Source organism: Triticum aestivum, chromosome 1B, assembly GCF_018294505.1.
Source record: "Triticum aestivum cultivar Chinese Spring chromosome 1B, IWGSC CS RefSeq v2.1, whole genome shotgun sequence".
Lineage (NCBI taxonomy): Eukaryota > Viridiplantae > Streptophyta > Magnoliopsida > Poales > Poaceae > Triticum > Triticum aestivum.
Window position 1 is genome coordinate 12,932,805 of NC_057795.1, and position 14,032 is coordinate 12,946,836.

The window sequence follows — 14,032 nt, forward strand, 5'->3', positions numbered from 1 at the left end:
CGGGATGGCGTCCATTTAATCCTACCGTCGACTACATCTGGTAGCACCGTCCCAGGCAGAGTCACAACTAAGGTTAACCAACCCAGAGTCACGTTCAATTAAAGTGGCAAAAAGAATTACTTTTTAATATAGCAAAACTAATTCTATCAACTATTATTAAAAGCTAAACAACTATTAATAAACAACAGTAGCAAAATTAATGTTAATTATTTATAAAAATCTGATGTTGTCTAACAGAAGCATACTACAACATGTTAAAATCTACAGAAAGAACTAACTAAAAATAATTGAAAACAACAATTAAAGGAAAAAAAACAAATATATAAGCAAAGCGGTACTGTTTTAATTAAAATCCTAATTTAAATTATTCTAAAAAGAACCATATAAATCTTACTGTGACAACAATCTGACATGTGACTAGGAGCAAAAAGAATGAAATTAAAAAACAATTTTTAAACTCAAATTATTCATAATCTAGGGTATGAAGCAAATTTGAACAAATTCATATTTAAATCATTCAAATTTGAAAACTAATAGCACAAACAGAAACTAGACAAAATTTTGAATCTAATGCAAGAAGAAACACTCAAAACATCAAATATCCTAAAAGATATAAGCAATTTAAAACAGAAACAAAAAACAAAAAACAAGAAAAAAACAAATTTCAGAACCCCTTTAGTCCCGGTTTGAGACACGAACTGGGACTAAAGGGTGCGATGCCGTTTAGTCCCAGTTCGTGTCTCAAATCAGGACTAAAGGTCCCATTTGAACCGGGACTAATGCCTTCCCGATGCCCTAGCCGTTCGAACTTTGTAATGCAACCGGGAATAATGTGTACATTGAGCTTGGACCAAAGCCCTGTTTTCTACTAGTATACATTGTCATGCCTGTTATGATACTGAGCATTTACTTGTTTTTCCTCTTTGCTCCGCTTGCGAGCTGTAATACTTTTATAACTTTATGCTACATTGAGACTTTTTAATAAGATGGCAGCATGCATCGTTCAGATGCAGAGGCCGGGGGCAAGCCTCATTTTCAAAAAAAAAAGGAAATAGCAGCAAGAAGCCTTTCAGAAATTGTTCGACGCAACGTATGAGTATTGGTGTGATCAGAATTCAGAAGAACGCATTTGAACAAGCAACCAACGGGTCGTGGCTTTTCTGTGGGATAAGGGTGCTCAAAATTTTCCATTTTGTTGGCAATATAATGCATGGTCCTTTTTGGAAGAAAATGGTGGTTAGAGAACAATGAAATTTGATCTGACCCTCGTAGTATTGACAGTTTGTTCATTTTGTTCACTAGTAGCTTGCACGTGCCATGCACGTATCCTGTAGCCAAAGCCATGTCATGTATACGCAATAACGGCACCCCTCCCCACCCCATCCCATGTCAGGTGCACACCTCGCTCGACCGTCAGGGCTGCCTCTCTCCTTGCCTTCCCTTTGTCATAAATTTCCTCACCCCGCAGCACCACTCTCCTCTCCTGTCAGTATATGCGGATAAAACTCAACCTGTGCTAGCGCCCGCTGGGAGAGCTGTAGCCGAGAAGACAGATAATACAGACAATGCCATGGCCAATGGGCTAGGAGCAGTGCAAAATTCCGAAGGGCTTCAAATTTCAAAGGACTAATTCAGGAAAGATGTAGCGCATCCACATGCTTCATAGTTGCCTACCTTCTATTAGTTTAGCCAAGGCTAACAAGTACTCTTTCAAAGAAGCCCATAGAAAAACAAATACAGCACAAAATGAGGGATTCGTCCCGCCGTTATGGCTGGACACAGTTAGACCTTACCGCTCTGTAGATTACCAGAGAACAAGAATCAAAATTGGCAGGGTTGCATAATACAGATACATAATTCCATCAGAAACTAACATTTATTGCGAGAGTGATCCTCTCAGGGAAATGTGCCAAGTCCAGCACCCATCCTTCAAAAATGATAAAGATGATCTGCTCCAGAAAGTTTGAGAAATGAAGCTCCTCAGAACTGTGATGTTGATTCTCTCCATTCAATATTTCCAAATATTTTATCTGATGGTTATGTGGATACAAATGAGGCTAAATGAACCAGCCGATTGGCGGACATAACAAAAGCCTACCATCGGAGGGAGTACTATTTAGCCAATACACTTTTCAAGCTTAGGAACCAATATTAATCACATACCACAGGCCAAGGCTTTACAACTCGAATACTATGGAAATGATGGTAGGAAAATCAGGAGGATTGAGGACGATGTATGCTCTAGAATTGTTGTAACTATCATCGGAAGCCTGTACCAGAATCAGATATTGACTGTTAGAACTCAGTTTGGGTAGAAGTAAAACAAAAAAAATAACAATACAATTAATACATGGTTAGTTGGTCAATATCCTTCCAGAACATTAATTTGAATTGTGTGAATGCATATTATGACCTGCAATAGAAAGACAGAGATCATCCACCACAGATATACTCCCTCCGTCCAAAAATACTTGTCATCAAAATAAACAAAAAGAGATGTATCTCCAACTAAAATAAATTTAGATATATCCTTTTTTTTTTATTTTGATGACAAGTATTTTCGGACAGAGGGAGTACATCCATTCATCAGGATAAATTGTTTGTTTTTAATTCGAAGAGAAACAGTAGCATATACATTCACCTGGATTTATTTGTGTCTCAATACATGACATGGAGTAGCACACAGAAACTTGGTCAGCGGAAATTCGTTTTGGCTCTCATGCTGATGGCAGTTTGGTCCAGATGGAGCCCGCGTGTCCTCATCCACGAAGATTGGCCGCCTGAACCCATGAAGAGGCTCAGGTATTCAGAAGTTCAGAACTAAATTGGGCAGCTACACAGGTCAAACAAGATGCTGACAAGATTACTTACCCATCGGTCAGATAGACTTGGAAATCCATCACCGAGGTGGCGTTGGAGAGCTCTTGAAAAGATGGGGTTCCGCCGGACTTGTGATTCTCGGGATCTAGGCGTTTTTGCATTTAGGAATGACTTCTTACAACTATATAGACTTTGGGAATTCGGATTCATCCGGGAAAAAATCAGGGCCAAATAAGGCCGTCTACTAGGGTTTACGGGCCCCGCAAGTTTGGATTGGAAAACATCGTTTTCCCGCCCCTTTTTTCCCGCCCGGGGGTAATCCCCTACGTGTGTTTCCTATTAGTATTGATTTCGCATCATGGACATCTCGTAACCATTGGATCACCGTCGTCATCATCATCATCATCGTCGTCGTCGCCGTCATCATCATCATCATCATCATCATGTGTTAGAGAAGTTATGAACTACGGCATGTCAATTCCCCGTTTCGTTGATTGGCGTATAAGCAAACCCCCTCCCCCTTCCGACGTTCTGCGCCGAGACTCCCGCCTTGGACAGTTTATTTCTCTCATTTATATACGGGACTACCCCAAATTGTTTCACTGTCAATCCTAAATATCATTCATGGTTCACTCTTTTATTTTCATTTTTTGAGAAACTTTGGTTACGGAGGACTGCATGCATGCGATCATGGCCTTGGACGGAAGATCGCCTCGGGTGGGACCCCGCGGCTCGGGCATACTGTCTCCGATCGGGCCGATTCCGGATCCATTGTAAAGTACTCGGGGAGCCGAGGACCGTGGAAGCGTACGCCGGGACGACCGCGCACTAAGGCCGCATATTGCGTCATGCCAAACAATGAAATACCCGCTCGTCACGCGAGACGGAGAACGGTCCACACGGGCCTACAGAGCTTTGAAAGGCCCCCCTTCTTCACGAGAGAATTAATTCGCAGACGTAGGGTCTACCCCTCCATGAGGTTTGGGACGCTTCCGAGGGATTTTAAAAAATATATGTTGTGGCACCGGCTACCGACGCACCCATGCTTGCCAATGTTTGCATGCACAGGATCCCACGTGTGGTCCCGACGTCCTTTGCTCTACCGGTTGCCCTAGGATCCTTCCATACCGTGCTCGGGAGTCCACCACGTGGGACCGAAGATTTGGGGGCTTTCCCGCCCAAACTTGGCTTCACGCGGCCCGGGTTAGCGTGCCTTCATTTTCCCGCCCAAATTCCGGCGCGGGCGTACTTTCCCGGTGCCCGCGGTTGACATTTTGGCCCGGAGATTTCATGGGTCGTTTGCTTTTTGCGAGAGGCGTGGAGGCGGTGGCACAGGGCAGCGCGGTAGGCCAAATATCACCAATTTTTAGAAAAGGAGGATGATCCCGGCCTCTGCATCTCGGATATGGATACAACCACTTTATTGATTATTCTCGAGGACCTTACAAAGCATTACAACAATGTGCCTGAATCCACCATCTTGGCAACATATGCCGCTACTCCTATTCAAAATGATGAAGGGGTGCTAGCTGGGCCACTACTCAAACCACTCACCTAAGCCTAACATAAAAAGCCGGAAGCCGAAACTCATTCGGAGGCCCCAGCCGAGCCACATACCGGATCTGAGGCACAATCCGGTCAGACGCACTCGTGTGTTGTCGCCGCCATCTTCCACAGGTCTTCAGATCATATTGAGGCTTCTACCTTGTCTGGCCACTCAGCCATCGACGTCACCATGACGCCAGACAACAACCTCCTCCTGCGCGAGCCCATCTACGCACATCGGACGCCGAGTCTCCACAACGCCATGCCATCGATCGCCGCCGCCATCAAAGTGTGAGATGAAACATCGCTCCACCATCCCTCCAGCCAGCACATGCTCCAAGACGATGCCCCCAGAAGGGTAAGCGATAGAACGCCATCATCATCCGATCCGGAAGACCCAGATCCGGAACACCAAATATCACCAATAGCCCGACAAAACAGATCATGAGGAATCCCCATCAATCACTGGTACTGTTAGTGTGGTATATGTTCTTGCTGCAGTCAACAAGCCCTCCCCGTGGACCTGGAGCGAACCTTTCGTACGGGGATGGCAGAGTTTCGTCCGGCCCAGAAAATTGCTTCGCGTACTTTTCGTGAGGGTAGTTTTACATTGACGGTTAGATCTACTTGAGTAGGCTAATCGTGACCATTTAATTCATGTGTTTTCTTGTGTGTACGCTAAATGGAGTGCGTTTAGAGGAATTAATTGCTTGTTTAATAGTAGTAATGATGATAATGATTAGCGTCGCCTGGCGCACGGCCGAAGACGTGGAGCCTGCAGAGGGTGCTTTCAAGAGCATGGCCGATGTGCGGCCCGACCGTCTCACATGGAAAATTCGGAGATTTGAAGGTCTCATGGATGCTGCACGAGTGTAGGCAATGCTGAACTCTCACTTCTTGTTTCTTTTTCAGCATTTCATAACAGGGCATATATCAAAAGTTAGACTGGATTTTGATCCTCTTTCAATACTGCAATAGTTAATGATGTCAATGTTCTATGCTTTGTGTTGAATCACCTTAATTTGGTTCCAGTGTTACAATGGACATGGAAATGCAGTCTCGGTGTTATATATAGATCACCGCAGACAGTCAGCATTACTCAAAATTTGTTTGTGATTCTCCACTGAACGCACACATACGAGGAAGACATGCAGCAGCCAGAGCTGTCACTATCCTCCACTGAACGCACACATACGGGGAAGAAAACATTACACCAAAGAAATTCCATATGAAGAATAGACAAGTATAGCAAACAGGCCATATGAAGAATAGACACTGTCGGACGCAAACTATACATAATTACAGGTCATATGTGACTTTGAAACAAGCCATCTACCAACACGAATATAAATATCGACGATTAACTGCTAATAGATATTCTGAACAAAACTAAAACTACTCATAGATACTGCACACAAATGAAAATACAGACAGTACACCTAGCTTGCCCTGGATTGTTGCGCGTGATCGACCTCTGAAGCTCGATCAGACCCTCTTCACGACGGGTCGATGTGGATTCTCAGCGACCTCGGCCCTCAGGTATGCCAATTGAGAGTCATTGTAGTCACCTTCGAGCACAACTTCCTTGAGGCTTGAGAGAGATGGTAGACCCAAAACGGAACCGCTGTTGATTAATGTAGTCCTACTCGTACACGTACAGACCTTGAGCACCTCAAGGTTCGGTGTAGTTCCTTGTTCAAACTTAACGGACCTGAGCCTTTCGAAGAGTCCCATGCTCAGCTCCAGCACCACCAGGCTTGGGAACATCCCCTGCTGGAAACTGAGGCGGACATTTTCACCCTCGGCTGTCTGCTTCAACAGATGCAGGAACGCCAGGTTGGGTAAATTCCCAAGGACTTGCAGGGCAGCATCGTGCTCTGTTATCCTGGTGCTCCGCAGCTTCAGCTTCACCAGATTCTTGAGCCTCTGGATCCATTCCGGTAGTTTCACCAGGTTGCCCTACAACTTGAGGCTCTGCAGTGTCTCTGGAAACGTGAACTTTCCCTCCAAGCAGCCACATAAACCTGGCTCCCCCTCTGACCGTATCAACAATGATTCCAGACGGCTCAGGCCAACAACTGCAGAACATAGCTCTTGCCCGTTTCTCTTATTGATGCCGGTCACTCCCAACTTACGCAGACGAACAAGCCGTTTTATGTCCTTTACAACATCCTTTCCCCGTCGCCCAATGTTCACAACACCCAGTGTACGCAGGGCTTCTAGTTTCCTCATTCCTCTTGGCACTAGAACCCCATTTAGTTCCAGGCGCATCAACGCAGCAGGGAATATGGAGCAGCAGAACAAAGTGCATATAGCTCGGTGGCTCAGGTCAGTATCATTGGAAGACAGTAAACAGGCATAACAAGATAACACCATCCAGAAAAATAAATTGCATGGCCCGTTCTTCAATACCTCTGGCAAATAATCCTCTATCAGTTCTAGTGAGGCATCCTCATCCAGCAGAATCCTCCCAGCACGAAGATTGTTTAGCTTCCGTAGCTTGACGATTGACTTTGGCAGCATCATTATTTTGGTACCTCTAATGTCTAGTGTCTCAAGCTGTCTCAGGTTGCCCAATGAATCTGGAAGGTGAACAATATCACATCCTCTTAGAGAAAGGTATCTTAGGTGAAGAAACTTCCCGATGTGCTTAAGGTGATGATCATGTAGACCGGTTGCGTCTTCCAGGTCCAGCACTCGTAGCAACCTCATCTTGTCACAAACAAAAAATGCCTTCCACTCTCCGAAACATGTGATTGACCGTAGACGGGACATGTCCACTATGCTCTCAAACTCGGTCTTGTTTCCTTTCCAGTTGCTGCTTATAGCCAGGTGGCGCACCGTGGCCTGGCTATTTGAGCTGCAACCTTCCTCAAGTGTAAAAAACAAGATTTTCTTCCATCGACTTTGAGACACCAATTTCACGGATAAGATCGTGGACTTGGCAGGAATCTATTCCTTTTGTACTTTGAATTGATTGTTGAGATGGTAGGATCATACTCCTGCTTATAAGTTCCATGAAGTAGTTGTCCGCTATTTCCTCTGCAGACCTGCCCCGCACCTCCCTTGAATAACCCTCTGCACTCCACCGACGTGCCAAGCGGCCCCGGCCAATCTTGTAATCTTCAGGAAAGATGGGCATATATAGGAAACATGACTTGAGGTGATAAGGTAAACCATCATAGCTTCTCATCAGGATAGTTCTAATGGTCCCAAGCTCTGGATTAATCTCCAACTCAGAATTGATATTATCATTCAATTTCCTCCATTCCAAAGAGGTTTTAGGTTGGTTCGACAAGAAGCCACCTATGGTGACTATTGCAAGGGGGAGTCGACCACACCTTCTAAGAATCTGTTCTGTCTGTTCAACTAGCTCTGGATATTGCAAATTCAAATCAGTAGTCTTCTTGAATACCTGAAATCATGTGGTATTTAGTACTACGGAGATTAAACCTGGTTGGGAAATAATATTTCAGTGTACTTGTTGGAATTGACATGCTAGAATCTTTGTCTCGTATACATGTATTAAAAAATGTGCACGTAGAATTAAATCACTTTATACTCAAGTTGTTCATCAAATACTGATTGATATGGAATAGAGCGGTTGTAGCCCTCTGGATAGACAAGATGCAGGTGGGTGGACCAATGGCTAATCAGTTCGATTTTGCAGCAACAATTGGAATTTGCAAATCATGAACAGGGCATTTGCTTCTATGTGTTTTGAAAGTGATTGAGCAACTGAACCAGCCAAATTCTTGGCATGTACTCCCAGTATGCCAGGAGATCACTATTGTTAGGAAGCATATATATATATATTTGTAAAACATACTATTGGGAATCATGAACTACATTTTTGTTGCAATGCCTGAATTACTCCCAGTATGGACCATTTATTGTAGGGAAAGGAGATGTTATTGATTAAGTTATGTTCAAAATAGAGCTGATCATTTTGGTTGAACAACTAAGACAACGGAAAAAAAATACATAGGGCACAATATGACAGAGCCACATAAACATAAAGATGATAATACCTTGTAACTAAGTACCTTTTTAGTGAAGAGGTCACGTGCATCCTTGTGTTCTAGATCTTTGAGCATGTATATATTTTCTTGTCTCTGTGAACAAAGTTTAGCTATATTTTCTTCCCTTGTGGTGACCACGATCCGGCTTGTATGTTCCATTCCATGGAAATTTGGTACTATCATGTTCCATTCTGCAGTAGATGATACATCATCAAGAACAATCAAGCACCTCTTTCCTTCTAAAAGACTTTCCATCTCCTTAATAAGTGCTATTAGTGGCATCAATAGTAATGTGTTCCTTCTCTTGCCCATCAAACTGACCACGTCTTTCTTATCTGAAGATTCTCTATCTAGTTGCATAATTAAGCTCCTAAGAAGAACTTCAAGATTGAAAGGACGCATAACTGTGACACAAGCACGCTTCTCAAATGTGCTACCCAGCTCTTGGTTTTCGTAGATATCTTTGACTAGAGTGGTCTTTCCTAGACCACCCATTCCCCACACAGAGATCACCTGGTATTCTTGGGTAGCTTGATTTGAAATAAGCTTGATAATCTCATATTTTTCTTTCTCTCGCCCAATAAGATGAGATTCCTCCAAAGCATTCATCATTGTCCTGGCGCGAGTCAAGCTCTTTTTTATGGTATTTTTTTCAGCAGCTCCCTGGAATTGATCCTCTAACATTTCACCAGTGGGCACTATAGAGTTGTTATTTGTAGTCGTAGTGACATGATCTGCGCTTGACTCTAAACCTCTTCCATCTTGAGAGACCTATGCACAAGCGAGAAATGTTCATCCATGTTGAGAACCCTATTGCATTAATGAATGTAAAATAATGCTAAATATGTAGATTATAAGAATCGACTGAATAGTTAAAATGCAACATTCCCATTTGAACCCTATTGACATATTTTCGTACCATTTCCTGAAGAAACCACAACTTAAAATTCAAATAAATTCAAACAAACACGTGCAGGTATACACAGACATTAGTACTCGAATGGGGTGTGCACTTTGTTTGCGAAAGGCTTAACTTATAATTTTGGTTTTTTTGGTCATCTGATACTACTTAATTATATGACAAAAAAGGTTCCCCGCTTTATATTATAAAGCAACCACTACACCACGAGTTAAACAAGCCACAACAACAAAAGAGAAAAAGAAAGAAACATAAACAACAAAGATACATGATGTCAAAAGAGCCACAAACAAGCATTGAATGAACCAAGCGCAAGCATGATGATCGAGCCCTCGACAAACTAGAGCAAGCACACGACGCAGCTAAGACGAGGTAGTAGCCGCTGTATGAGGATTGCCATGCTCCGTCAACTCCCATGAGGCAAGCCATTGTCAATCTGCCATCCTTCTCAACCGCCGAAGAGGGCCCCCTGCCCTCTAGTCCTCGATTGGAGGACACTCTGTCATCGACAGGTAGATTCGCTCACCCCTGAGCTCGCATGGCCAAGACCAACTGGTTGTCGGGGAGAGGACGACAAGCACAACAAGAGCACACGCCAACATCGCCATTGCCACATGCATGAACCATCTTCAACCGCACGTAGCCGAACATGAGCACTAGTGGAGATATCTGGCAGTCCACCACCCACGCCGAAGCCTTGACCACCAGAGCGTTGTCACCACCCAATCAGGAGAATTTGGGTTTTCATCCAGAACGGGGATGAGGGGGCAAGGGTAGGATCACGATGCCACCTCAGGAACGAAAACGACGTCGGGGCGTCGCCAACATTGTGGCCACAGCAACCAACCAATGGTTTCCTCCAATCTATCCCTACCAGACCCTCAGGCCCACCAACCGCCTGATCCAGCCAGAAAGACATTAGCAGCGCCGACCAGCGAGGTAGGAAGAAGCTCGATGGAGCCGCCACCATCTTCAGAACCGCTCCAAGGGCCGCCACCACCACTCTAGCCGCAACCCGCGCTGGACACCACAGAACCCATCACGCCGCCGCAAAGCATCGACCTTGCCACCGCGCTGTCGCGCCCTCTGCCAGCACCCCTCCACCACTCAACGAGACCGACCCGCGTCAGCCACCAGTGCGCAGGGGAAGAAAGGCCACGCCGCCAACGACACTGGCCAGGCTTCGCCCGTTAGCGCGAGCCGGCTGCGGCGAGGGGGGAGGAGGGGGGCTAGGGCCGGCGGTTAGGTTTCCCCTCCGCGTCGTCCGCGAGAGCGACCGGTAGGGGGAGGGGGGATGGTCCTGAGATTCAGATACTACTTATATACTGGGCTTTGCTTTAGTACACAAATTTATAAATAAGAACTTTACACAAGCTCATGAAAAACAAGCACAAATTCTTTTTGTTCGCTCGTGTTTTGAGTCATCCAATCAAGCTATCCATCATGTATTCAACTAGCTAGCAAAGCACCAAAAGCAAATGTGACCTGCATATTAAATGAGTAATTATGTAGCTTGATCTAAAGGAACAGGAGGAGGTGAAACTTGAATATTACCTTCTCGTGGAAAGCATAAATACGCTGATCAGCAGACATGCACCTAAGCACTGATACTATGCTTTCCCGCGCTGCACATAATCTTGCAACTTCAACTTGAGCTGTGGACACTATGATCCTGCTCCCCATTGTCTTGTCTGGGAAGCACCTTTTGATCAGATCCCACTCCTCAAGAGTGGACAGGTCATTAAGTACAATCAGGTACCTTTTACTGTTCACATATCTATTAAACTCTTCAGCCAACTCTTGCAATGTCTTCTCCATTTTCAACAGAGCATCAACCCCTAGGGCTGCATCAAACTGCTGCACCAAACTCTGAACAAAATCTTTTGGATTAAAAGGATGAATCACTCTGACCCAAGCTCGGCATGAGAACTTGCTTTTAATATCTGGATCCTCATACACCGTCCTGATGATGGAAGTCTGCCCGAGATCACCACTTGTTCCCCACACTGCAATTACCCTAAGGTCATTCTCCTTCTCGTTGAGGAGCTGGACAAGTTCTACTTTTGATTTCTCCTGCTTCATTGCATGCCTTGCTTCATCGATGCCAAACAGTGCTGCAGAAGTAATGCTAGACTGCTCTGAAGCCATGGCGGCCTTGGATCCAGAGCCCTTGATGAGACTGTAGCGCATGTTTCTCTGGCTGACATCCTCAACATTGGCTCTGAGGTCCTTCATCTGCATTGCCACACGACGCCGGTCGAGTAGGTTGCGACGGATACGCCACCAAGATTGCTTCTGGAGGCGCACGGCGAACTCCTGGAGTGTGTCCTCGACGTCGTAGGCTACGTCGCGGACTTGCTTCACCCAGACCTTGACCACCCTGTTGCCATCTCCCTCGTCATGAGCAGACTCAAGGAAAGCCTGCATCATCTCGAGCTCATTGGTGATGAATACCTGGTCGCGCCGGCTCCGAGCTGCAGAGCCACCTCCTCTGCCAGGGCGGATGTGGCGTATCTAATCGCTCCATTCAGCACGGACTTGCCAACGCTCAGGGCCGTCTTCTCCATTAGTTGGGCGTTTGTGTGGAATTATTGGCTTGACCGATGGATGAAGTACTACGAAATGCCAATGAAGGATGTCAGTACTGTACCGGAACTCGATCAAAATCTTAAGAGGGGACAAAGAACACGAGAAGATTGGGGAGCAAACTCACAGTGGCGTCAATGGTGACCTCGGCCAGTGGCAACAGTCACTTTCACAGCAACCTCCCAGATGAATCTAGTCTCAGAACAAACCAAGGACGAAAAAAATAAGATTTTATAATCCAGCAAAATACTTAGCACATTAAATCAATGGCTCGCTGAGAATACATGGATGTGAAAGATTTCAGCTAGAATGCATAGCAGGAAAGATGAGATCTACTCCCTCTATCCCAAAATATAAGAACGTTTTTAACACTACACTAGTGTCAAAAACGTTCTTATATTATGGGACGGAGGCAGTACTAATTACCAGGCTCAGCAGATCAGTGGATTGAGTGCAGCATCGTGCTCTGACGGACCCGGAACTCCAGTGTTCTTGCTGTTCCACAGCCACCCTGGATCCAACCAACACAAATCAGATCAGACTCTGAAGCAGGAGATCTGACTTTCTAGCTCCAACCATTGCTACTTTAACTGGAAAAAATCGACAGAAAACATACCCAAAAAATCCACCGGCCCTCTCCCCTCTCCACAGGTGCTAAGAAGGGCCGTGTTCCTGGCAAGAACTCGCAAGGGCTCTTGCAGTGGCAGAGGCGAGCTCGGAGGTTGGCAGCGAAATGGAGGAGACAGAGATGATAGCAAGGGAGCACTCGGTCGGTGGAGACGAGGAGCAGAGGAAGACCAGGAACAGCAGCAGTCAAGAGAAGAAGACACTAGCTAGGCTCTCAAAAGTAACAGAGCCCCCACGATGCCTCGGAATAGTAGTGCTTTTGGCTGATGCAACTATTCAGTGGGTCACTCAGAGAGATACAGGGATTCACAGGAAATAATTGCATACTGTATATGGTCAGTCAGTCCACTAGCATTGGTTCATTGCATTTACCCTCCTCTCATTTCATTCACTGGTGAAGATTCTCTCATACTATATATTGTTGCTTGGTCAGTCCACCTGCCATGCTTGATGCATGTACCTCTCTCCTCGTTCCATAAGGCCAACTCCACCGCGCGATCCCAAACGGATGTCCATTTTGTCCGGATTTTGTCCGTTTGGTAGGGCAATGAGGTCGTGTCTGGGCAGTTTTCGGGATGCGGTGGTCGTGCGCCCAGCGCGCGGACGCATCCCGGCCACATCCTGTCCATGTACACATTTCTTTGCAAGTCCTTAAACTTTTTTTATCATTCATTTTTGGTACATGACAATGCATCATCACATTTTGACTAGTAAAGTAAGGCCAAAGAAAACAAGAACCACAAGAATACATTTGAGAAGATACCCAACTTTCATAACTACTCCCTTGAGTTGGATTAGGGCCTTCTCGATGCACTCATTGTTGATCTGTGGAGGAGGCTCGATGTTGCACCCTCCTTTCTTCTTCAAGCCAGAAGTCGGCGTTGCTTCCTCACACGTAGTATCATGCCTTGTTGCTTCCCCACACGTAGTATCATGCCTAGCCTTTAATTTAGCAACAAGTGCACTTGTCTCTCATCTACAGCCTCTAGGCTAGCTAAAAGTGCACGAACATGTACTGAATTTCGCTCTATCAATATATCGATGTACTCTTCTTCCCAATACCAAAACTTGCATCCATTCTACATAATAAAACTTAAAGTTAGCACAACTAGTCTAATTCGAGAGCACAAACCAAAGCTAAAAAGAGCACATACCCCATCGTTTAAGCATTTGATGAACACCCATCCGGAATGCTTCGGCGTTGTAGACACGCGGCGCACAACCATACTTGGGCAGTGGTCGCACTTGATGAGGGGCAACGGTGCGCCGACGAGCTTCTGGGCAAGCATCGAGCCCGGTCGGTCGCCATTCGTGTATCTGCTGGCGGACCACCGACGGTGCAGATCCGAGCGGGTACAGGACGAGCCACTGCCTGCATGTGGCCTTGCGGCCCTGCCAGGGCCTTCCGGCGAGGTGCCCGACCAGTCCATGGCGCGGCCCGGCCTCCCACAGCCGGGAGAGCTCAAGACTGACCGGATCCGCCCCAAATCCGGCCGGCGGGTGCGCAAACCAG

The 14,032-nt window shown here is 45.8% G+C and overlaps 1 pseudogene; it reads right to left on the reverse strand.

Annotated features, from left to right (window-relative positions):
- Positions 1–5,594: 5,594 nt before the first annotated feature.
- LOC123103693 (disease resistance protein Pik-2-like) lies at positions 5,595–12,731 on the reverse strand (annotated as a pseudogene).
- Positions 12,732–14,032: the final 1,301 nt, after the last annotated feature.